The following is a 23,363-nucleotide window of genomic DNA, read 5'->3' on the forward strand; positions in this document are numbered from 1 at the left end:
GAGACGGGGTCTCACCGTGTTAGCCAGGATAGTCTCAATCTCCTGACCTCGTGATCCGCCCGTCTCAGCCTCCCAAAGTGCTGGGATTACAGGCTTGAGCCATCGTGCCCGGCCAGTGACTGACTGGTGGTTTCTCTTACCACCATGACACCAACTCATAACCCAGGTACCAAGCCTAGGCCAGGTGACCCTGTGACAGCCCTGGACCATCTTTGGAAGAAGGGTGGGGGGTGGGTAGCAATCTGGAAGGGAAGAGGTAGGCAAGCAGAGGTGGGAGGACCCAAGGGGAAGTCATGAGTCCCCCCTCTCCATCCCCACTTCTTGGGGCCTCCACTGAGTTAAAGCATAAGGAATCTGAAGCCAAACTGATTGTATGACCAGTCAATGAGTCAGTACCACCCTGCTCTCCATGGCCTCTCTGAGGTCAGCACCTCCAGGATATCCATTCACCCAACCAGGCAGAGGCAAGGAGTTTAGAAAGTGAAATTAACTGTGGCGTATACCTCCTTCCTTCGCCATCCCAACACAGAAAGAAAAGAGAGAGAAGAGGGGAAGGAGGGGACCGGAGGGATAGCTTCAAGTGTGTAAATAGGAATCCTGGATTATACAATGCATTCATAAACAAGAATAACACTTGTTCAAAGACTGTTTTTTGGTTTTGTTTTTTGCCTCCCGTCATGCACTTCTGAGCTAGGAAATATCTGTTCTTCTCTATTCCCTTCCTCTCCAGTCTGGTTCAGAGCAAGAAGAAAACTTAAAATGCTGAAACAAGGTATTTTTCCCCCTCTGGATGAATTGCTTTACAATAAGCTACCTGCTGGGGTCAGGAAACGTTAGATCAGAGGTTTTCTGCTCACACAAAAACTCATGAAGGGGGTCAGGCTGAAGACCGCCCCCTCGACCCCCCCCCCCCAGAGAGATGGTCACCCATATACCAACCCTGTGGATCTGTGCCGCCTTTTATTGGAAACAATTTCTCCCTTTCTCCTTCACCACTTTGCCTCTTGGTTCTCCTGCACGCTGGAGGGGAGCAACCCCCGGCCAGCGCACCCGGGGCACTGTGTCCACACGGTCATGGGAAGTTGGAAGGTGAGGGGTAGTGGGAAGAAGACACGGGAGAGAAGGAAAGAGCTGTGCCCCATGTCCCAATAGGAAACATATTTCCTTTACTATTAGGTGTGTTATACTCAGAAGAGAGAGGAATGATCAAAATCAAAATAAATAGCCAGCGGAAATAGGCAGCCCCTCCCTGGGAATGGTAATTACACAGGATGGAAGTTTATCCAAACACAGAAGAAAAAATGGTTCATGTTGGAGGACAGGGAAAGGAACGTTCTTTACTGGAAAGGAAATTTGTTTATGACATTTTATTTGCTCCTTATTTTTTAATGCGCTTCTGGCCCCAGGTCCTGTAAACAGACCAGCTTTTCCATTCTCTGGCAGTGCCAGGAGAGCTAAAGACCAAACAGGCAGAGCTGATGCCAGGATCCCGGGCCACTGAGGTCCCACAGTTACAGGAGCCCAGGCCCAGGCCGGGGGCTCTGGGAGGGCGCCTTGCTGGCTTCTGCAGTATGCAGGGAAGGGTGTGATTTGAAATCTAGGTGTGGAAACAGGGAGAAGGTTCTCTGCCTCGTGGGCTCCCCCAAGGCTTGGAAATCAGCTCTCTCTCTGCCCCAGTAGAGGGAGAAACAGGAAGGGCTTCATGCACCCAATGTATATGTCTCATGAGTGTTTTGCGGGGTCTCTGTAGTCGGTAGATGACACTGACAGATTCTGGAGAGAACTTGGCCTTTAGGAAAATGCCTGACTGATGTTAGAGTCACGTGAGACTGATGTGGTGTGCAGCATGGCTGGAAGGAGAGACCATTGAGCAGTGTCTGCAGCTCAGCTCTGTCCCCAGTACCAAACAAAACCGCCACAGCCAGTAAGAGTCAGCGACACCTTCCCACAGCTGGACAACACAGACGCAATGGCAGAAGTTCACATTGGATGTTTCCTCTTCCCGTCTGGGCACAGAGACCATCTGAGGCAGAGTTATGGCAGACGGGCCCTGATGGTGCCATGTTCAGAGTATAGAGAGAGAGCTCCAATGCCACACTGCTTGGGTGCTGTGTTCCTGGCACTATCTTGGGAGCTGCACCTGTAATACCTTGGCCAAACTTTGCACCACCCAAGGAAGCAGTTTAAAGGAAGGAAACTGAGGCACAGAGGGGCTAAGTCACTCACTCAAGGTCACATGGCTAGGGGTGGGTGAAGAAGCTCAGGCCCGGGCACTCTGGGCCAGAGCCGTTGTCCTCCACCATGACTCCGTCCTGCTTCCCTCTGAGAGCCAATAAGCCTGGGCAGGAGTCCTCACCTGTCTGAGCCTGGTAGTAGAAAAGCACTAAGCCTGCACACCCAGGCCTGTCACAATGGGGCATCCAGAAGGCCAGACTCATGGGCCTCAATGACCACCACAACAGAAGCCAATAAGCTGCACCTTGGCAGCCCCACAAGGGAGTTCAGTTTGCATGGCAGGAGCTGCAAGTCCTCCCCAACACTCCTGCTCTCCACCCCTTCCTTCCACGGAGTTGGACATTTCCCAGCTCTCTTGCATCCAGATAGAGCCTTGGGATCAATTCCTGCCAATGGAAAGTGAGCAGAAGTGATGGGTGTTTCTTCCCGGCCAAGATGGTCAAACAGGTGCATATCCTCTCACAGCACTTTCTCTGTGTTCACTGGTAGAAGAGGACGCCTCTGAAGGTAGTGATATCCTAAAACAGAGGGAACCTGGGTCCCTGAATTTCTTCATGAAAAAGAGCCTCCGGCCCCCACTACTGCTAAGTCCCATTTGACTAATGTGCAAATGAGAAAAACTCATCAGGTGAAGGAACTGATATATGGAGGTGTTTTGTTACAGCAGCCTATGGTGACTGATACATACAGAACCACAATACTGCCCTTAGGGACAGGGGCCTATGGGTGGTCTCTACAGCAAGTCAGTACACCTCCCTCAGCCTACAAAACAAGGTCTCCATCCTTCTACCAAAGCCTTTGAGAGATTCCAAGGAGAAGTTTTACAAAGAGCTTGAAAACTGGAAAGTCCCATAAAACCACTGAACTTCATTATTTCCTGAATGGCCTGATCTTTCTTGGCTGAATGTTGTATCATTTCTCTCATGTCTGAAACCGTGCCTAGTGACTGCGGTTCACAGATGACATCCTCTTGGTTCAATCTCTTATTTTACGGGTGTGTATGAATTAAGAACGGGGTGAATTTTCAGTGTCTCTCTTCTCCAAAACAGGCAAAGCTTCTGCCCTACATTTCTGTTCTCCTCAATCCTCCTTTATCAGCTCCACACACCCCCATCCCCCCACCCCCCCCCCCCAGCAAACCCCCAGGAGGAGAAATCAGGAGTCAAGGGAGACAGACTCTTCCTCCCAGAGCCTGCTTGCCCCTGAGTGGTGCCTTTTCTCCCTTGGCCTTTGGTCCCCAGGTGGTAAGACCTTGAACCCAGGTCCAGTTCATATGGCAAGGGATCTGCCCATTAATACCCAATGTCTCTACCTGGGAGGTTGGATATTAATGGGCAGGTCCCTTTTGTTTGTTTTTTCTGTAGTTCTCCCTATTAGACAGAGTGAAATTATTTGGATATTATTGGGCAGATCCATTGTTTTTGTTTTGTTTTGTTTTTTAGTTCTCCTTATTAGGGTGAACGAAACTCTTTAGAAATTTTTATCTAAACTTTTGAACTGATATTTTTATTTCCCACCTTAAAAATGAAACGAGCTCATGGGGTAACTGGCAAAAATCAGACACGATTCTATTTTCAGGAAGAGTTTCTACATGGAAACCAAGCAATCAGGCAACAAACAAAATTTCACTGCTGTTTGGAAAACACTTTCTTTCTTTATTGATTTTTTGAGTCAGGATTTTACTCTGTCACCCAGGCTGGAGTGCAGTGACTCAATCATAGTTCACTGCAGCCTTGATCTCCCAGGCTTAACCGATTCTCCCACCTCAGCCTCCCAAGTAGCTGGGACTACAGGCATGCACCACCACACTTGGCTATGTTTGCTTTTGTTTTTATATTTTTAATTTTGTAGAGATGGGGGTCTCCCTATGTTGCCCAGGCTGGTCTGAAACTCCTGGGCTTAAGTGATCCTCCTGTCTTGGCCTCCCAAAGTGGAAAACACTTTATTGATTACTCCTGAACAAGCAAAAAAAAAAAAAAAAAAAAGAGAGCAAATTTGGTGGTACACACAATAACAGGTTGGTAATAGGAAAAGTCAACTCAACATCATTCTTGTACATCCTACCACGTAAAAGCCATCATACTGAAACTTCACAAGCTCTGAATTTGAGATTGTCCATGACCCTGGTTTTGAATCCCAAAGTACACATAAAAGACTTGGTCAAAGCGATTGATTCCTGCAAAGTCTTGTTTGCTGATGATTAAATGAGAAGTACATGAAATGCCCATCACAGTGCTTCCCACGTGACCCTGGCCATTTGGGAGCATTTCAAGGATAAATTTCAGTGAGTAAAGGATGACTCAGTTCCTGTTCTTATAAAAGACAGAGAAAGAGAGTTGGGAGAGAAGAGGTGCTGAAACAAGTCCATTATAAGTGCAGTACATGAGATCCTAAAGTGCTATGGTTAAGGAAGGAAGATTGGCATTTTTTTGAGTACCTATGTCAGAATATGTGAGGGAGAGGTCACAACTGGTTGAGAGGGAAGGAGAAATCCAGGAAGGCTTCTGAGAGAAGGAAGCATTTGAGATGAGCCTTGAAGCATTCGTAGGATTTCAGTACCCTGAATGCCCAATGTGTATCCTTTAAAAAATAGACTCTTCTGTGAAGAATTGCCAGAGGATTAACGATCATGCTGAATTCAATACAAAATCATTACTGGGCCAGGCATGGTGGCTCACACCTGTAATGCTAGCACTTTGGGAGGCTGAGGTGGGAGGATTGTTTGAGTGGAGGAGTTCAAGACCAGCCTGGGCAACACAGTGAGACTCCATCACACACACAAAAAATCATTACTGGAATGTGCAAGAAACTTTCTGAAGTAAGTAGTTCTAGAATGTGAGTAGTGATTTTGGAAGCCATAGTGCCCCAGGTAGATGAGTAAGATGCATGCTGAACGGTCACTGGGGTGGACCAGGAAACGGGCACTTAGGGTCTGACATGGAGCAGTGTGTCCTGCTGTGCTGTACCCGACAGTGGGTGGCTGTTAGCAAGCACCACCCCGGAGACCTTAGCACCCACAAACTGCAGTGTTTTAGAATAGGGTGGATTACGCTGTGGATGTTTAAAGCAAAGGATAAATAATGCTCCATCTAGTTTAGTTTCACTGCAGCTCCTACTTGAAAACTGAATAGACTCAGTGGCCATCCAGCCCCTCTTGCCCTGATATTTCACTCCATGGTGAGTCACAAGCCCTGGTCAGACCCTAATGGGCACAGCCTCACCTTGAACAGTTCCTCTTTCAGGCTGAAATCATCTGCCATGGCTGGGTATGAAGACTCAGATAGGGAAGTTAAAACTTAGAAATAGGCATACTCTGTTCTTTTCCAGTGCTTGTCATTATGCTGATTTTCGTGAGGGACAAGGCCTTTGCCTTACACCTGGGACCTAACATTAAGAGTCCAGGAGAGAGGATGGAAGGGACCCGCGAGGACCACCTGCTGGGGTCACTCCCCGGAGTCACCACATCCCAGGCATCGGCAATTCCCGGGCTAGCCAGAGCCCTGGGCAGAGACGGTTCTACAAGCAGAACATGTTTTTCACCCTTGCCCTTTTCACCCCTCCAAAACCCCCATCTAAGTTACCGTAAAAGGTGGGACATAGTGGGAAGGGGCAGGTGAAAGAGGAAGAGAAGACGGAGACGGAAAACAATTAAAAAAAAAAAAAAACCTTCAACAAAACTCGATAACCCAAGGGCCCAGTGATCGGCGCCGCATGGCATACAAAAGCCAAAAGGCAGGTCCCAGGACGGGTCAACTTAAGATTTAATATTTGCCTTTCACTAAGCAAACTAATAAATCCCCTACGGTTTTAGCCACGCAGAGCTCCCAGTTTTTATTTATTGGTCAAAACGGCAGGCAGGGTTTCTTTTTTTCCCTCACAGCCACCCTGGGGGTAAATAGTGGTCCCCCTTCCACCCCTCCTGTCATCGGCCTATATGTCTATTTACCTTCTCCCTCAACAAACTCATGTTCAGTGCAACTGACAATGCGTGCAAACAGCTTTGAAGTATTCTTTGGTAATGGACTTCCCGGACAGCCCTGTTTGTGACTGGCACAGCCAAAGGCAAAGGGAGAAAGGGCTACTGCTTGTCAGGAACCAGCTGGGCCAGGCAAGGCTGAGAACTTGATGCATGGCAGGAACCTCAGAGGATCGTCAGACCAACCCCTGCCCCTTCTCTGTCCCTTTTATAGATGAGAAAACTGAGACCCAGAGAAGAGGCTGGAGTGACTTACATGTGACCCGGACTTAGCCGAAGCCAAAGGCAGGGCCGGTGTCCAGGTTTCCAGACCCCTCAGTTCAGGGCTGTCTTCAGGCCTCCCTCCACCTGTTCTCCACCAGCGTGGCATAGAAGTGTCTTATCCAAAGTCAGCGGCCACTTCCAAGGTCACCTTGAAATCCTTTAAACTGCAGCCTCCTGAGCAGAGGGACTTGTTTCACCACGAGAACCTCCTATCTCTCTTGTCAACGTGACTAATATTTTCCCACATGGGTTTCCAGGGCCATTTGAAGAGGATCAAAGTTCTCCTGTGGATCAAGTTCCAATGCCATGGAAATCTCACAGGCAAGGCTGAACAAAATTGGGGGGTGGGGGCGGTGTCAGGGAGCTAATTTGAAATTGTTATGTTCATAATGAAATTAAGGCAAGACGAAATCCCTTTACATTGTACCTTGGACAATATCTCATGTCCTATTCTAAGATGAGACCTAAAACCCCAGCAAATCTTTAAGACATGGACTCCTAGAAGGCTGATAGCTTATCCATCAAATATGCCAACATTGTGGATGTCAGAACTATTAATAGAATAGGCTCCAGGGATCATGTGGCCCAAATCCCTCATTTTATATGGAAGAAATTAAGACGATGAGGGGCTTTCTGAGACAAAAACTTAGGTCTCTGCCTCCCTGCACTGCATTTTTTTGTTTGTTTGTTTTACCAGCATAAACATGGGGGAGAGGGCAAAATGCATTTAGCACAAAATCTCTAAGAAATTGACATTCGTGGCCACTTGGCAGTACATGAAACACTCTTTAAAATTCAACTGCTTCCCCATCAGGCTGAGTATCACTCAGCCTCTCTCATAGTCCTTTCTCCCCTGGGCTGAACGATCCCTTGCCAGATTTGAAAGGGGATTCCTGCATGAGTCAGAGATAAATCTAGAGAAGAGTGATGCTTCAAACCACTTCAGCCTCCTGGGTTCTGTGACTGCATGTGGATAAGGAGATAAGAAAAGAGAGGGCCAGGCACATTGGCTCACATACTTCAGGAGGCCAAGGCAGGAGGATCCCTTGATCTCAGGAGTTCAAGACGAGCCTGGGCAAGATGGTGTAGACCCTGTCTCTACAAAAAATAAAAAATAAAAAAATGAGCTGGGCGTGATGGCATACAGCTGTGGTCACAGTTACTCAGAAGGCAGAGACAGGAGGATTTCTGGAGCCCAGGAGGTCGAGGCTGCAGTAAGCTGAGATCATGCCACTGCACTCCAGCCTGGGTGACAGAGTGAGCCAGAGAGAGAGACAGAGAGAGAGAGATTGAGAGAAGAGATTGTTGCCTTTGACATAAGATCAGGACTTCTTTTGAAACCAAAGAGTGAAAGTGGAACATAAATGAAGGGATCATCTGAAATGCCTTCATCTTTTAAAAAAGAAAAATGGCACCCAAAGAGGTGGGTGAGCATCCCTCCAATGGTAGTGAAGGTTGTGAGTGAGAGTCGCTACAGGGGCAAACACCAAGGTGCATGGTATGTCCATACGTTCATCCCTACCCTAGCATGTAATTCCCTCCCTGTGGTCTTGCCATGCCAGATGAATGAAATTATCTGAAGGCCCCTGTTCCAGCACTGTAAACACTCATGCCTGTCTTTCAGCAGAAAAGATGGAGGCCAGATGCTCCGACAAGCAGCAACAACTTCAGGATGCCACGCAATCCTGAAAACCTGGCTTTTTCTAGTCCACAAAAGAACCTGTAATTTGCCTTCAGATTGTTCTTACTTGTTATGAAGACCAAAAAAGTTGGGCTGGTGCAACTCTCCCTTACCCACTCCCCCTGCCCCTGCCCCGACCACCACCTCCAAGTTCTGCTCCCTCATCCCAGATAAAGTCAGTGTCTAGAAAGCTAAGTATAAACTGGGAGGCCCCACTGCACACTGAATTGAACTCAAAGGTTATCTAGGAGACTTTAGAGAGAATGTACATACTTAGCCCCAGTTTACACACCCTTGATATTTTAAAGGATTCCAGAGTTCAAAGGAATTTCAGGAAGTCCTCGAGCCAACTCCTTTGCTTCCCAGACAACACCATCCCAAAGATTTTAGTTCTTGATCTCTGTCTAGCAAAGATGCAGATTTGGAATCTTGGCTCATTATTCTACAGAGAGCATGTGTATGCGTGTGTGTGTGTGTGTGTGTATGTGCTTGCACACACATTACAGGCTCTCTTCCTCAGTTCCCCGTGACTGTGTTAGTTTTGTTTCTTAATGAACTGTTTCTCCTGAGAAAGTTAGTTTCTCCTTTGTAAGTAAGGTTGTATTGGAGAGGAATCCCTGATACTCTGAAGGCCTGCCATGCCCACCATCTACAACACTCAGAAGGACATGGTCTCATTTGGTTCTTCATACAACTCTACCATCCTGGAAACGATTGATTTGGTCAGCATTGGTGCCTGATCCAATAGCATCCACCTGTGGCTGCCTGAGGGCCAATGAAGTAACCAGATACAAGAGCTCTGAATGCAGATTGGCTAAACCAGTCAACAGCATCAGTCAGTTAATAGTAAGTAACAAAGTAGAGGCAGAGTCGTTGAGTCACCCAGGAGGGTGACCAGTTGTCCCAGTTTGCCCAGGAGTGTCCCAGGTTTAGCACTGAATGTCCTTCATCCCAAGAAACCCTTTAGTCCTGGGCAAACTGGGACCGTTGGTTACCCTCAGCTCATCACCACAGCAGAATTCTAGAGTCAGGGACAGCAAAACCTGCTGCTGAACAGAGGATCAAGATGACCATGATGGGATTGCTCGTTATCCTTGGAAACCAACTAGTGCTTCTGCGTCTGCTGAATGACCTTGGACTTTTTGAAAAGGCTTAGCTAGGCAGTGGTTGGGACTGTTTCCTGTCTACCTTACTATCACTGTGACTTTTGAATAAACCAGCATTTATGAAAGTAATGTAAGTGGATCTCTGTTCTTTGACACTTGTAGGAATCCAAGGAATACAATGCCTGTAACTGTGTGTCAAGCAAGGAAGGAAAAGGTGAAAGCCCATCAACAATCTGTAAATTTTAATAGCTCTAAACATTGTCAAGAGGTTCTCCTCAATCATTTTGTGATGAATCTGAGATGTCCACAAAGACTCCATTGTTCCACTTAGAAGACACCAGATTCACTAAATGTTCATACAAGCACACCAACTGCAACATACAAAAGCTTTAATTCTTTTTGTAAAAAGCAAGCCATCTATTTGCCTTGGAAATAATAATAAAGTACAAGTAGCTTTGACTCTGCATTTGGACAAGGGTGAACCATGATAGATATTTAGGAAGGGTTTTAAATCATGTGTATGGTGGCCACAGAGTAAAAAAGAACAGAGAAGACTCAAGCTATTGTCAGGTGTGTATGTGTCATCAGCACACACTGGGGGAGGAGGGTCCTCACTAAGTGCCACCATCCCTGGTAGCTGTTAGTCTGTCACGAAGCACCATGATCTGGCACGGACCCCCAACTGCCACTTGCGAGAAGGTCTTCACAGCAGACTGCATCTGTGTCACAAAACACGGCTGCAGTGAACAACAGTGTTCATTTTTTGCCCTTCCAAATGTATACTTATGTGTGATCCAAGCAAAGAAAGTTGAGGATGGAGAACACCAGCCTTCACCATCAGTTCCCCTGCTGAAGACTTCTCCAACAGCCCTAAGGTCCGAGAGCCTGATGAACTTCTGCACTGATCCATGTATCATTCTGGAACTTGATGGCTGAGGAATACAATGAGATCCCAAACAAATGAGAAGAGTTACTATTCCGAGGCTGCTTGCAACGCACAAACACTGGCCTCTTTAGACGGAGCAGGAACAAAAATTCAGATCCTATTTGACCTAAGTGTGGTTAACTATTCACTCTGTATCCGGCTGGAAGATAATGGAGCAAACAAGAATTGCTGAGTACAAAGGCACAGCAGACATGGGAGGCGGGGGGCAAGAAAGGGTGTGGTAGAAAGCCCTTTGGTTGCCTGAGACAGGGAGGGGGAAGAGTCTCATGAGCAGCAGCAGCAGGGGAAACATTTTCCACAAGGAAGAAGGACAAGGTCTGGCATAATGAGTCTTCTCCAACTGTAGGTCACCTCCAGCGATGCATCCCTCTGCTCCTTCAGGTCAACACAGACTATTTCTCATTGTGAAGGTCTTTGCTTTCTATCCAAATGGCTCCTCAAATCCAGAGGTTTCTTTATTCTCCAAAGTAAGATTATTAGTAGTATTATTTTGAGACAGGGTCTCTCGCTCTGTTGCCCAGGCTGGAGTGCAGTGGGGTAATCACAGTTCATTGCAGCCTCAACGTCCCAGGCTCCAGCCATCCTCTTGCCTCAGCCTCCTGGGTAGCTGGGACTACAGGCACATGCCACCAAGCCCTGCTAATTTTTTATTTTATTATTACTATTCTTTAGAGATGGGGTCTCCTTATATTGCCCAGGCTGGTCTTGAACTCCCAGGCTCAAGCGATCCTCTCACCTCGGTTTCCCAAAGTGTTGGGATTATAGGCATGAGGCACCATGCCCAGCCAAGAATTTCTGATCAAATTTGGAGCTCTTGCCTCTCAAGAGGTGGTTCAGCCTTGGCCAGGTCCTTCCAGGGGGTCCAGGTGGCATACGGGGGTTCCACTAAGCTTCCTGGTGGGAACGTGGATCAGTCCTCCTTCCCATCCTGTGGATCAAAAAACAGCATGAGAGATCTATTCTAGCTTCTGCCTTTTCAGGGGCTAACATCACATTACTGTCTTTGGTTCATAATGTTTTAGCTGTTGAACAGAACACATACTTCAAAAAGCAGTATTTTAGTTGAGTGGGGTGGTGGGGGGGAAGCCTATTTATACCTCTCAAGGAACGATCCATCCCCTGAATCATCACCAGGAACCCTCCTACACAAATCCCACCACGACATCCAGAGCTGATTTTTTTAAATGCCACTGAGCACAGCCAGTCCTGAGGAAGTGGAAAATTCTGTTTTTCAGCCGGTCACCATTATTTCTGTGATTTACGGGGCAGGGAGCATGGGGGTGGTAGATCACCTACTTCATAGTGGAAAGCCAAGGCACAGAGGGTGCCGGTGTTCTTGCTACAGAACAGCAGGGCTCTGGTTCCTAATCCTCATGTTTAGGATTTACTAGGAACTTCTCTCTGCTTCTGAAACACCCTTAACAATAAATTAGGAACTTACCCAGAGTGGATAGCTCAGAGGAAATGGTAAGACACCATTAAATATATTTCTTCTTCCCTAATTCTGATAGCAAATAAATTAAGATGGACTTGGACTCATGACACTTTCCTTGATGTTCACCCCCCAGCATTACCTTCCATTACTGAATAACAAATATATTGAATAAGACCAAATGCCCTCAGGAGACTGCCCTATTTTAAAACTGATGAGTCTCAGTAGTGCAAGTGAGGGGCCTTGTATTAGTCTGTTTTCACACCACTATAAAGAAATACCTAAGACTGGGTAATTTGCAAAGGAGAGAGGTTTAATTGACTCTCGGTTCCACGCGTCTGGGGAGGCCTCAGGAAACTTACAATGGTGGCAGAAGGCAAAGAGGAAGCAAGGACCTTCCTCACATGGTGGCAGGAGAGAGACGAGCAAGCAGGGGAAATGCCAGACACTTATAAAACCATCAGATGTCATAAGAACTCACTCACTATCATGAGAACAGCATGGGGGAACCAGACCCCATGATCCAATCACTTCCCACCAGATTCCTCCCTCCACACCTGGGGATTATGGGGATTACAATTCAAGATGAGATTTGGGTGGGGACACAAAGCCAAGCCATGTCAGGCCTATTCACAGATATAGATAACACAGGCCTTACTAAAGAGACTGCCCTCTGGGTCTCTGATTCTAGCAATCACTATCAATCCACAAGGAATACCTGGGCAACCACAAATCCATGCATTCACAAGTACCATATTGGATTAGATGCTGTGGATACAGGAATCAACCAGACAGGCAAACCCCACCCTCACAGGTCATAATGGAGACATAACATGGATCGAAGGTTTCCTTAGGCAAGCATGGGGCCAGAGGACAGCAAGGCCTTGAGGGAAATGCACCATGGATTCTGGGGGCATTCGGAAACCAACAGGCCCCCTTCTGTCCCTCAGAAGACCTGGGGGCCCTGCTTAACCTGGTGCAAAGGAACTCTCCTTCACAAAGGCTCTAGCTGAGGCCCTGGTGGAGATGTGTGCAATGGCCAGGAAACCCAGAGAGAAGGGCACTAGTGACCAGAGATGAGACAATGACACTGTGATGTTATTATACATACACACACACACACACACACACACACACACACACACACACACGCACGGGTTTTCATCCAAAGTTGCTAGCTCGTAACTCCCATAGCCCTCGTTACAGTCTTTTGCTATAACGTTGGGCCTCAGGAAACAGAATCCCACTCCTGCACGCCTTACACCTGCTCCAAGACAGAACTCTAATCTTCCCCACCTTTCTGACTATGGGGCTTGAGGCCCTCCCCAGAGAGGGACTTGCCCTACACCTCGGGGAAGGAATGTTGATGTCATGAAGCTTCCATGAAACCTCAAGAGCTCAGGGTTCTTCAGGGAGCATCCAGACAGCTGGGCACACGGAAGTTCCTGGAGGGTGAAGCATCCAGGGAGGACAGGGAAGCCCCACACCCCTTCCCCCACACCTCATCCTATGCATCTCTTCACCTGTATCCTTTGTAACAGCTTTTAGAATAAACCACTAAATGGGTTTCCCTGAGTTCTGTGAGCTGCCCCAGCAAATTAATTGAACTCAAAGAGGGGAGTCATGGGAACCCCAACTTGAAGCTGGTCGGTGAGAAGTTCCAGAGGCCCGGACTGGCAACTGGTGTCTGGGGAGGAGGGGGCAGGCTTGGGTACTGAGTCCTCAACCCATGGGATCTGATGCTATGTCCAGGCAGATGGTATCAGAGTTGAATTGGTGTCGGGGAAAAACCTGCACACATTCAGTCACCGACGTCTTCCGTGTTGATTGTTGCAGTGTGAGAGCAGAGGAAAAGCATGGTTGGAAAGAGTTTTCCCTGCACAGTCATGATGAGAGCCCGGGAGGGACTGACGAGAAGAAAATGGTCCAAGACATTTCTCTGCGGATGAACTGGGACAGGAGAGTCTGCATTTTAGAATCGATTAAAAAATAAAAGGATGAAAATCCAAAAAAGCAACCAATGTGCAGACACAGAAGTGCTTGTTCGCTCTGGGCAGCTCTCTGATTGGTGGCCAAGAAGGAAGCCAGGAGCCTTTGCCACAGGTGTCGCCAGGGTCCTCTGGACACACCCTTTCATGTGGACCTGAAAACACCCCACACAAACCCAAAGTTCTGCCGACCTTCCTCTGGTTTCATTCCTCCGCCTGGGCAGTGGCCCTGTGAGCTATCTCAGAGACAGCCCTTTTCCCCTGGGAGACGCATGCAGCTCGCAAATTAATTGGCAACAGTCGGGTGAATCACACAAGGACTTCCTTCTTGTTGCCGGGCAACTGCATGCACTTGGCAGTGGGACATTAAACACAGAGGGGAATGCTGTGAGGCATTTGCAAAATAAAATAAAAAGCAAAACATACAACACCCCAGACTCTCGTCCCAGCAGGGCTGGCCCAGCCAAGGGGTGTTTGGGCGCGATGAGGGAATCCACACAGGGGAGGAAAACGAGGTTAGGCCATAAGCAGATCCTAACTCTCCCTCCTCCTCACAAATCTAACGCTTCTAGATATGGCATTTGTATTCCACTAAAGACACACCTCTGTTAGCCTAGAGAAAGACCATAGGAGGCACAGGAATTAGAAGGCATCTAGAGATCTGATCCCCTAGAATTACAGGGAAGCTTTGCAAAGCTCGCTACGGAACTACCATAACTACTGATTACGCTTCTCCATCATACATCACTCCACAGGTTAAGTCACCTGGCTGAGGTGACACAGGCCCCTCCAGGGCAGGATCCTTCCCTCCACCCCCCTCTACCCCCAGGTCATTTCTACTTGAATGTTTTCATGTCTGTTGCTGTGGCCACTGGGAGCTGATTAGACAAACCCTCGCAACACTTTGCCTTGCCCTGTAGACCATATTTCTGGCCTCTTTAAAAAAAAAAAAAAACCAGACAGAAGTGAAATCTATGTACATTCTGTGTTTGGAAAAAAAAAAAAAAAAGATGGGGACAAGAAATGGAAGAACAGTAGCAAGAGGGCTACTGTGAGGGGCTGAATAGTAGCCCCCAAAGCTGTCCACATCCTGATCCCTGCAAGCGGTGAATCCTGCCTTGCACAGCAAAAGGACCTGTGCAGATGTGAGTAAGGATCTTGAGAAGTTGGCCTGGACTATCCCTCTTATAAAGACCCTTGATCCCAAGGGTCTTTATAAGAGGGAGGCAGAGGGAGATCTGATCCCGGAGAGGTAGTAGGCAGTGTGATAATGGAAGCAAGAGGTTGGAAGGATTTAAGGAAGGGGACAAAGAAAACAGATTCTCCCCTAGAACTTCCAGAAGGAAGCCCCACAGATGCCTGGACTTTTGCTCAGTGAAGCCAGTCTCCAGAACTGTAAAAGAATGAATTTGTGTTGTTTAAAGGCACTATCCTTCCCCAGGGCAGGACTAATCTTCCCCACCTTTCTGACTATAGGTCTTGAGACCCTCCCCAGAGAGGGACCTGCCCTATACCCTGGGGGAAGGAATGCTGACGTTATGAAGCTTCCATAAAACCCCAAGAGGACAGGGTTCTCTGGGAAGCTTCCAGATAGCTGAGTACATGGAGGTTCCTAGAGGGTAGAATATCCAGGAAGGGCATGGAAGTTCCACATCCCTTCCTCCACACCTCACCCCATGCATCTCTTCACCTGTAGCCTTCATAACAGCCTTTAAAATAAACCACTAAACGTGTTTCCCTGAGTTCTGTGAGCTGGAGAACCATCTTCTTCCTTGTCAGTCCCTCTGGGCCCTCATCGTGACTGTGCACGGAAAACTCTCTCCAACCGTGCTCTTCCTCTGCTCTCACCCCACGACAATCAACACGGAAGATGCTGGTGACCAAATGTGTGGGAATTTCTCCCCCCGACATGGAGCTGTGGACACCTGCTGGGTGTCCTCCAATTCAATTCTGACCACCGAGTTTGTGGTCATTTATCACACCAGCAATAAGAAACTAATCTTGTCAATACAGTGTTTGTATTTTCCCAGAGTTCTTTTGAAGAGAGTATCACAGGAGGGATATGGGTAACAGTGAAGGGGAGCTGGGCAAAAGGGGTGGGATCCGGAATTTAGCTTAGAAAGGTCGAACCAACACCCTGCAGCCTCAGCAAGAAAACAGCAGGTCTGTGAGAGCATCGGCAAGAAGTGGCACTGGCTTTGAAGTGGGATGTTAAATTAAACCATTTGCTGACTATAACTTGGGCAGGTGGCTTCATCTCTGAAAGCCTCAGTTTCATCATTGCAAAATAGAGATATTATCATCCACCTTGCAAAGCTCTTAGGATTAAATGAGATAATACGTGAAAAGCAGCTGGCCCATGGTAAATGCCAAATACACCACAACCCTTAGGAAAGAGTAGGTGTGCACAGATGAGCATAATCTGTGAGTTGCCCACTGCCATATCTATTCTACCCTTTCCTCTTAGTAACAGAACTCTAATTTGGAGTTCACACGTTGCAGCCCACAGTAAAAAAAAAAAAAAAAGACTACATTTCCCAGCCTTCCTTGCAGTTAGATATGACCACATGACTAAGATCTGGCCAAGGAGACGTAAGCAGAAGCGTTGCAGGACTTCTGGGGAGGCTGCTTCAAAAGGTGCTGGAAGGAGCCCAGTTTTTACTTGCCTGCCTTTACTATCTTCTGCTTGCAATGAGGACATGATGGCTGGTGCTCCAGCAATCATCTTGGACTCTGAGGGACATGGAAAATGGAAGGCATGCAGTCAGATGGTCTAACAAAAAGATGGGAGTCCGGATGTCTGACCATTCCACAGCTATCACACTAGCCTTCAGTGGCCTCCCTCTGGATTTCTATGTGAGAGAGAAATGCTCTTCTGTCTTAGTTTAGTCATTGTTGTGTTGTCTTGGATTTTTTCTTTTTTTTTTTTTAGACAGAGTCTCGTCCAGGCTGGAGTGCAGTAGCACGATCTCAGCTCACTATAACCTCTGCCTCCCAGGTTCAAGTGATTCTCCTGCCTCAGCCTCCCGAGTATCTGGAATTACAGGTGTCTAAAACCATGCCCAGCTAATTTTTTGAATTCTTAGTAGACATGGGGTTTCACCATATTGGCCAGGCTGGTCTCGAACTCCTGGCCTCAAGTGATCCACCTGCCTCGGCCTCCCAAGGTGCTAGGATTACAGGCATGAACCACCGTGCTCAGTCCATTGTCTTGGATTTTTAGTAATCATCATGGGTACAACATATCACAGATCTAGGCAAGTAGGATTCAGGAGTCACTCAGAGACAACGGTTCTCAAACTGTAACCCTGATCAACAAGCTTGACATCACCTGGGAACTTGTTAGGAATGCAAATTCCTGAGCTCCACTCCAGATTTACTGAATAAAAAACTCTGAGAGTGCAGCCCAGCAATTTGCTTTAATAAGCTCTCCAGGTGATTCTGATGCAAGCTCAAGTGTGAGAACGACTAGTCTAGAGCAAGATTTCTCAACTAGGCATGCTCGGGGCTGGACAATTCTTGGTTGTGGGAGACTGTCCCGTGCATTGTGCGATATTCAGTGCCATCCCCAGCCTCTACTCGCTAGATGCCAGAGCCACCCCCCACCCAACCCAGTCCTAGGCGTGATCATCAAAAATGTCTCAGACATTGGGGTATGCCTGGGATAGGGAGAGCGGGGAGCAAAATTGTCCTCAGTGTAGAAACACTGTCCCAGAGGAGTGATTCTTTCTTAATCTTGGCTACGCTATAGAATCACCTAGGAAGCTCTTCAAAATTCCACTGTCTCAGCCTCATCCCAACCCAGTTAAGGCAGAATCTATGAGGGCAGGACGGAGACAGCAGTGAAAACTCCCTAGCTGAGTGCAATGATGAGCCAACGTTAAGAATTGCTCATTGCAGAGGGGCAGCCAGCCAGAAGAGGAACTGTGTGCTCCGAGCTGGTGAAGGTACTGAACCCTGATTGTGAGCAGGACATAAGAGGTTCCAAAGCAAAAACTGTAATAAGAGTGGCTGGGGTAGACTTGGGAACCAATGTTGTACCTGCCAGATGGGTGACTAGACGGGGTGGAATTCCTGGCAGCTGTGTCACCTCATTTCCCATAAGAACAGGGTGGACACCTTTCAGTCTCTCACATAAATAACCACACAAAGCCTCAGTTTCCTCCCCTAATAAACAGCACACAATAAGCCAGCTCCCACAAGGTGCTAAGCATTAGCTCATCCCACGAAAAGAACTGTCTTAATAAAGGCAGCCATGTGACCGTGGGCCTCTTTCAAGATAAACTCCATGGGCACAAGGATACTCTCTGAGCAAGCACAGATTTCACATATATTTAATGGATCCCTGACAATAAGCTTGGCAATGGGGCCATAATGGAGGTGGAGTGGAGAAGGAAGAATGAAATGAGAAACCAGCGACCAAGAATGAGGGAGGGATGAATAAGCAGATGCCCTCTCCTTAAAAAGAAAGATTAAGTCCCATATAAATTCTTTCTCCTGCCGGGACTGACTTTTTTCTTCATGATTTCATTCCCAGCCTGCTCTGCTAAAATGCTGAGCCGAGCTTTTCCTTGTTTCCCTTGGCCTAAATCATTAAGTCCAGGATGTCAGTAGGGGGAGGCAAGGGGGTGTGGAGAAGAGGAGAAGAAAAGGAAGAAGCTAACTGACTCTCACTCTCTCAGGTGTACCGAGTCACTGCAGGACCAGGATCAACGGCTTCCCTGCACTCTGCATTTTCAGCCCCACTTGGCTAGCCCAGATGGAAAGATAAAGGAACAGGTACCAGTCTATAAAGCATACAGAAAAAGCCAACTCCCAGTGCATCTCCCAGAGGCCTTAGGGCCAGCATGTCCATTCTTTCCCAAGGGATTTGCCTCCTATTCTTTCAGTCCTTTTACTGCAGCTGATTGGGACAAGGAAGAAATCCAATTGCTCCATACCAGCAAGACCAGAAAGACAAGGAACCCAGGATTCTGTTCCAGGTTCCTTTTCTGTGCCTAAGGATTTCCAACAGGTCACTGCAACAAGTGAGTCTGAAGAATATAGGGCCTTGTTGCTTCCAGTGTTCCTACCTTCCTTTTTCTTTCTTTTTTTGAGATGTCATTTTGCTCTTGTCACCCAGGCTCACTGCAACCTCCGCCTCCCAAGTTCAAGCGATTCTCCTGCCTCAGCCTCCCGAGTAGCTGGGATTACAGGCACATGCCACCACGCCCGGCTAATTTTTATATTTTTAGTAGAGACGGGGTTCCACCATGTTGGCCAGGCTGGTCTCGAACTCCTGACGGCATGATCCACCCACCTCGGCCTCCCAAAGTGTTGGGATTACAGGTGTGAGCCATTGCACCCAGCCCACCTTCCTTTCCTTACCCTCACCACCCCCTCCTGACAAAGTCAAAGAGATCTCCCACTTGACTCAAGTCCCTGGGTTCCCTCTGGCCAGTAAACCTCGTGTGCAAATGTCCTGACTCTTGCAAACGTGTTAAAAAACAAACCTTAAAAAGCTTCCAGATGTTCTGTTTGTATTGTGGTGCTTCTCTGCTCTGGTCTCCAGAGGCCAATACGCAGTGCACAGCATCCTGACTGCCCAGATAAAATATGAGGCAGCCAAGAGGCACAGCCTGGGGGTGAGTGGGGATGACCCTTCCCCAAGGACCACAGCTTCCCCAGTTCACCCATTAACTCTTCCATTGTCAAAGGGCAACTTTCCATGCAAAAACCTTCAAATGGCTGCAAAGGAACTAAGCTTTTAGGTTTTGCCTCCTCTGAGTGTCCACCTCACCTCACCACTAAACTTCTCACACCAACTGCCTTTGGGATGTCGAGCCGGGGACTCAACGACACAAGAGTGACCCTCCTACTTAAGATGCTAAGTTACCATTTTCAAGGATATCCTAGGAGCTGGACCATCCAGAATGAGGGAACAGAGTTCATGCATTGTCGAGGTCCCTCTGGGGCTGGTGGCCTCTGATCTACAGAAAGGTAATTGCCAACGGGCCAGCTTGTGCACACACAGCCACACACGCAACCCAAGGTGCCCGCACCTGAGGGCCCACGATTCTTTGCACAGGGTGACGCCTGCTCCCTTTGATGCTTGCCGGATGTGTTCCCTTTGGGCAAAAACCAGGCCTCAATAAAACCCGGCATTATCAAGAGGCCGGTGGTTTGTGATTGCACCAGCCTGTTATCTCCGAGGCCCTGGGTGGGGCTGCTTTGCGGTTCTCCATTGAAAAGCATTAACTTATAGGTAGATCAAAGACCCTCCCGAACCAGCCGACCTGGATCCCTTGTTTGTCCCGGTGGACTGTGCCAAAAGATGGACTTTAAAGATAATAGGTACCCCAGTCCCAGACTCCCTTCTGCCCTCTCCTTATCATGCACTATGTCCCTCAGGGGCCATCCAACAGCCAATCATAAAGCCTTTCCTTCTCTTTCTTCAGATGACCCATTTAACAGCAAGTGGGGAACCTGGCCGGACAGAGTCCTCGCCCTACTGCAACAATGAGGGTCGAGGGGGAGAGAGAAACAGTGACTTTGAGACCAGGCAGGAGCTCTTCTCCCCTTTGGGAATCAGGCCAGGAGTGAGATTCCAGAGAGAAGGTCACTGGTTCCACTCTCTCCTCATGAGGGATAAACTGCCAGGTTCTCTTCCCTTGGTCCCTAAAGTTCCCTGTTGGCCTCTACTGCCCACCCAGATGTTTGAGAGCCCGCGGTCAGTCTGCAGTGAGGACACAGTGGGACCTCTGAGTTGTTTGGATCTGGGTCACCGAGCAGGACTGCCCATTGATATGGGAGAGAAAGAGCATGTATCCCCAGACTGTGGGTGCTGGCAGCCTGCTCACCTCCTGATGTTCCCCAGCCCGGTAGTGCAAGTCGACCTGGCCAGCTGCAGGCTGCAGTAGCAACCATGTTTTTCTTCTTGTGTTGAGGGTACCAAGCTCGCTGTCTGGCAATGAAGAGGCAAACGAATGAATGAATGAACAAACGAACAAATGAATGGATTGTGAGCAACACAAGCTAGTCATCTCAAAGCATGGGAGGCCCTTAGAACACGGACGCACTCACTCCTGCCAGTGGGAAAACACTTCAGGTGGTAATTCTCAGAGATCCCACAGCTTACTGATACGAAGTTGGATCGGGGTTCCAGTCCTGGGTTAGTTACCCTCTTAGGAGCGGTAGGCTCCTGGGCAAGTAACCTCAAATCTCTTGAGCCCATCTGTAAAACAGGGATAATTTCTAGGCTTGTTGTGAGGACTGAGTTAAGTACGAAAGACCCAATTTTTTTTTTTTTTTTTTTTTGAGATGGAGTCTCTTTCTGTTGCCCAGGCTGGAGTGCAATAGCACGAGCTCGGCTCACTGCAATCTCTACCTCCCGGGTTCAAGTAATTCTCCTGCCTCAGCCTCCCGAGTAGCTGGGACTACAGGCACCCACCACCTCACCCAGCTAATTTTTGTATTTTTAGTAGAGACAGGGTTTCACCATGTTGGCCAGAATAGTCTCGATCTCTTGACCTCACGATCTGCCCGCCTCGACCTCCCAAAGTGCTGGGATTGCAGGCGTAAGCCACCATGCCTGGCCTATTTGTTCTTATTGCTCTATTTCCCTATGGCATTATCTCCATTTCAAAAATACAGTCAGCACCTTTCTGAAGATGAAAGACATTAAGCCACTTCCATGGTTATTTTTCTGCTATAAACCATTCCTAAAAAGTGTACAATAAAGCCCAGATCCATCTTCCATTACTCCTTTTCTTTTCCTTTTCAAATCAATAAATTGTTTGTTAACATTTAGATTAACCCTTACCTCGCCTCCTTCCATATTCCCTCAACCACCCCTAAAAGTTCTGAGAACTTGTGTCCACGAGCAGGGAGGAAGGAGGTAATGAAGGCAGGAGTCATGATCAGGGCCCTTAAAACACCCTCACCATGAATGATTTAGCTCAGCTACTGGTAAAGATATGATTCCAAAACAGCTAAGACTCATCCAAACTCTAGCTTGGCTATTATTTCATGCTACCTTACATAGAAATCCAACTCCTGTATCTTTCCCTTGTATCTTTCATCTTTCTAATTTGTGTTCTCTCTTCCTTGAACCCCTGGTTTGTCTGTCTCTGTCTCACTCTCATTAGAGACACCACGGCCTTATGAGCCAAGATAGGCCAACTCAACTGGAAATTATGCTTATGGGGGCTCTGTCTGTTCTGCCTGGTCCTGGCCCCGCATGGCCTGGCCAGCTTGTGGCATCTGTGCCAAGGTGAGCGGGGGAGCTGGGCCTCGGCACCCTCCCATCACGACGGGGCCAGGCTGTTACCCAAGGCTGCAGCTGGACTCTCAGAGGCACGGGGAGGTCAGGCAGCAAGTTCACAGAATAGGCCACCCACACGGCACATCAGGGCTGCTGGACTGTCCCCAGGGCCAGAGCCGCTCTGGCCCTTGGCCCTGACTCGGAAGACTCCACCATATGGCCTCCCTCTGGGAGGGTGAGAGGAAGAAAAGAAGTAAACCAGGGGCTAGGAAGAGCCATGCTACCCTCTGAATGCCAGAGACCCTTCTTGGGGTTGGTGGGTATTAGATTTGCTCCCAGCAGGTCTGAGACAAGAAAGGGGGTGTCCAATAAATGAAATGGGTAACAGCTGATAGCAACACGATAGATGAGCAGATGAGATTGGGCTCTCCTTTCTGCTCTTCTCGGGTTGTCTCTCTCTCTCTCTCCAGCCCCTAAATGTGTTTCCAGGGTTTAATCTGAACTTCAAAAACCCTAAAGTTTTTGGGAGATTTCACACTTTTCTAATTAAAGACCCAAACTGGATTTTCATGTTTGCAGAGAACTTTGACCAAAAGTGTAGGCAGCAGAGCAAAACAGGAAGAGAATGATCTCTCTCTTGTTCTCTTGTTTTCTTGTTTCTCTCTCTCTCTCTCTCTCTTTCTCCTCCCCCTAAAAAGTACTGGGGGTTAGGGGAAGGAAGCAAACAAAACCTCTCTGCAGCTTTGGCCCCTAAGTCCCCTGAGCCTGCCAGTGTTCTGTTGACAGCCTTTCTCTTTCTGCGGTCCTATAGGCAAGAGTTCCATCCCTGTTGGGGCAGGGGTGGGGGTGGGGAGAGCTGGGCAAGGCTCTGGGAAAAGAGAGGAAGGAGGCAAAGAGTAGATTCTCTGGCACAGCTGCCAAGAAAAGAGCCCGAATGCCTCGTCTCAGCGGAAGGCAACCCTCCTGGACTTCCAGGCATGCTGGGGCTTGCTAAAAACCAGAGCCCTGGCTGGCAGAGGCAGTGGACAGGGAACCAGAATTCAAAGGGGCGGCCGAAGGAGGGGGTTGCGGGGGAAGAGGGGGAGGTTTCAGTGAATCATATAAATTAGAGACAGAAAGGATGTCAGGCCACCTTCATTTCCTTCCTCTCCTAATGGGAATTATCTCATTAGCCCCGAGCTTCCTAGAGGCTAACTTTAAATGATTCCTGTAATGGGGGTTTCAATGTACACTCCACCTCCCCATCCGATCTGACTCTTAGGAGAGCTAAGAAAGGCTCTTAAAGGAACAGCAACAAAAAGACACCAGTACTATTTACTGACCACTGAATATGTCATGCAACCTAAGGATGGCCCTTTCTCCTTCTAGGTCCACTTTTAGGAATTTATTGTGAGAAAATAGTCATGAATATAGTGATGAGCTGAATAATGGCACAAGCTCTTGCTCCCCTCCACTCCCTAATAAAAGACAGCCATGTTCTAATCCCTGCTATG

General features: G+C 48.0%; 1 long non-coding RNA gene across 1 annotated transcript in view; it reads right to left on the bottom strand.

Annotated features, from left to right (window-relative positions):
- Positions 1 to 9,630: 9,630 nt before the first annotated feature.
- The window catches only part of LOC105469085 (uncharacterized), a 186,348-nt gene continuing 172,615 nt past the window's right edge, over positions 9,631 to 23,363 (bottom strand). Inside the window, exon 3 of the long non-coding RNA XR_011615982.1 lies at positions 9,631 to 11,136. This is a non-coding gene — a long non-coding RNA (uncharacterized lncRNA). The remainder of the gene's footprint in view (positions 11,137 to 23,363) is intronic.

Source organism: Macaca nemestrina, chromosome 17 (assembly GCF_043159975.1).
Source record: "Macaca nemestrina isolate mMacNem1 chromosome 17, mMacNem.hap1, whole genome shotgun sequence".
NCBI classification, from domain to species: Eukaryota; Metazoa; Chordata; class Mammalia; order Primates; family Cercopithecidae; genus Macaca; species Macaca nemestrina.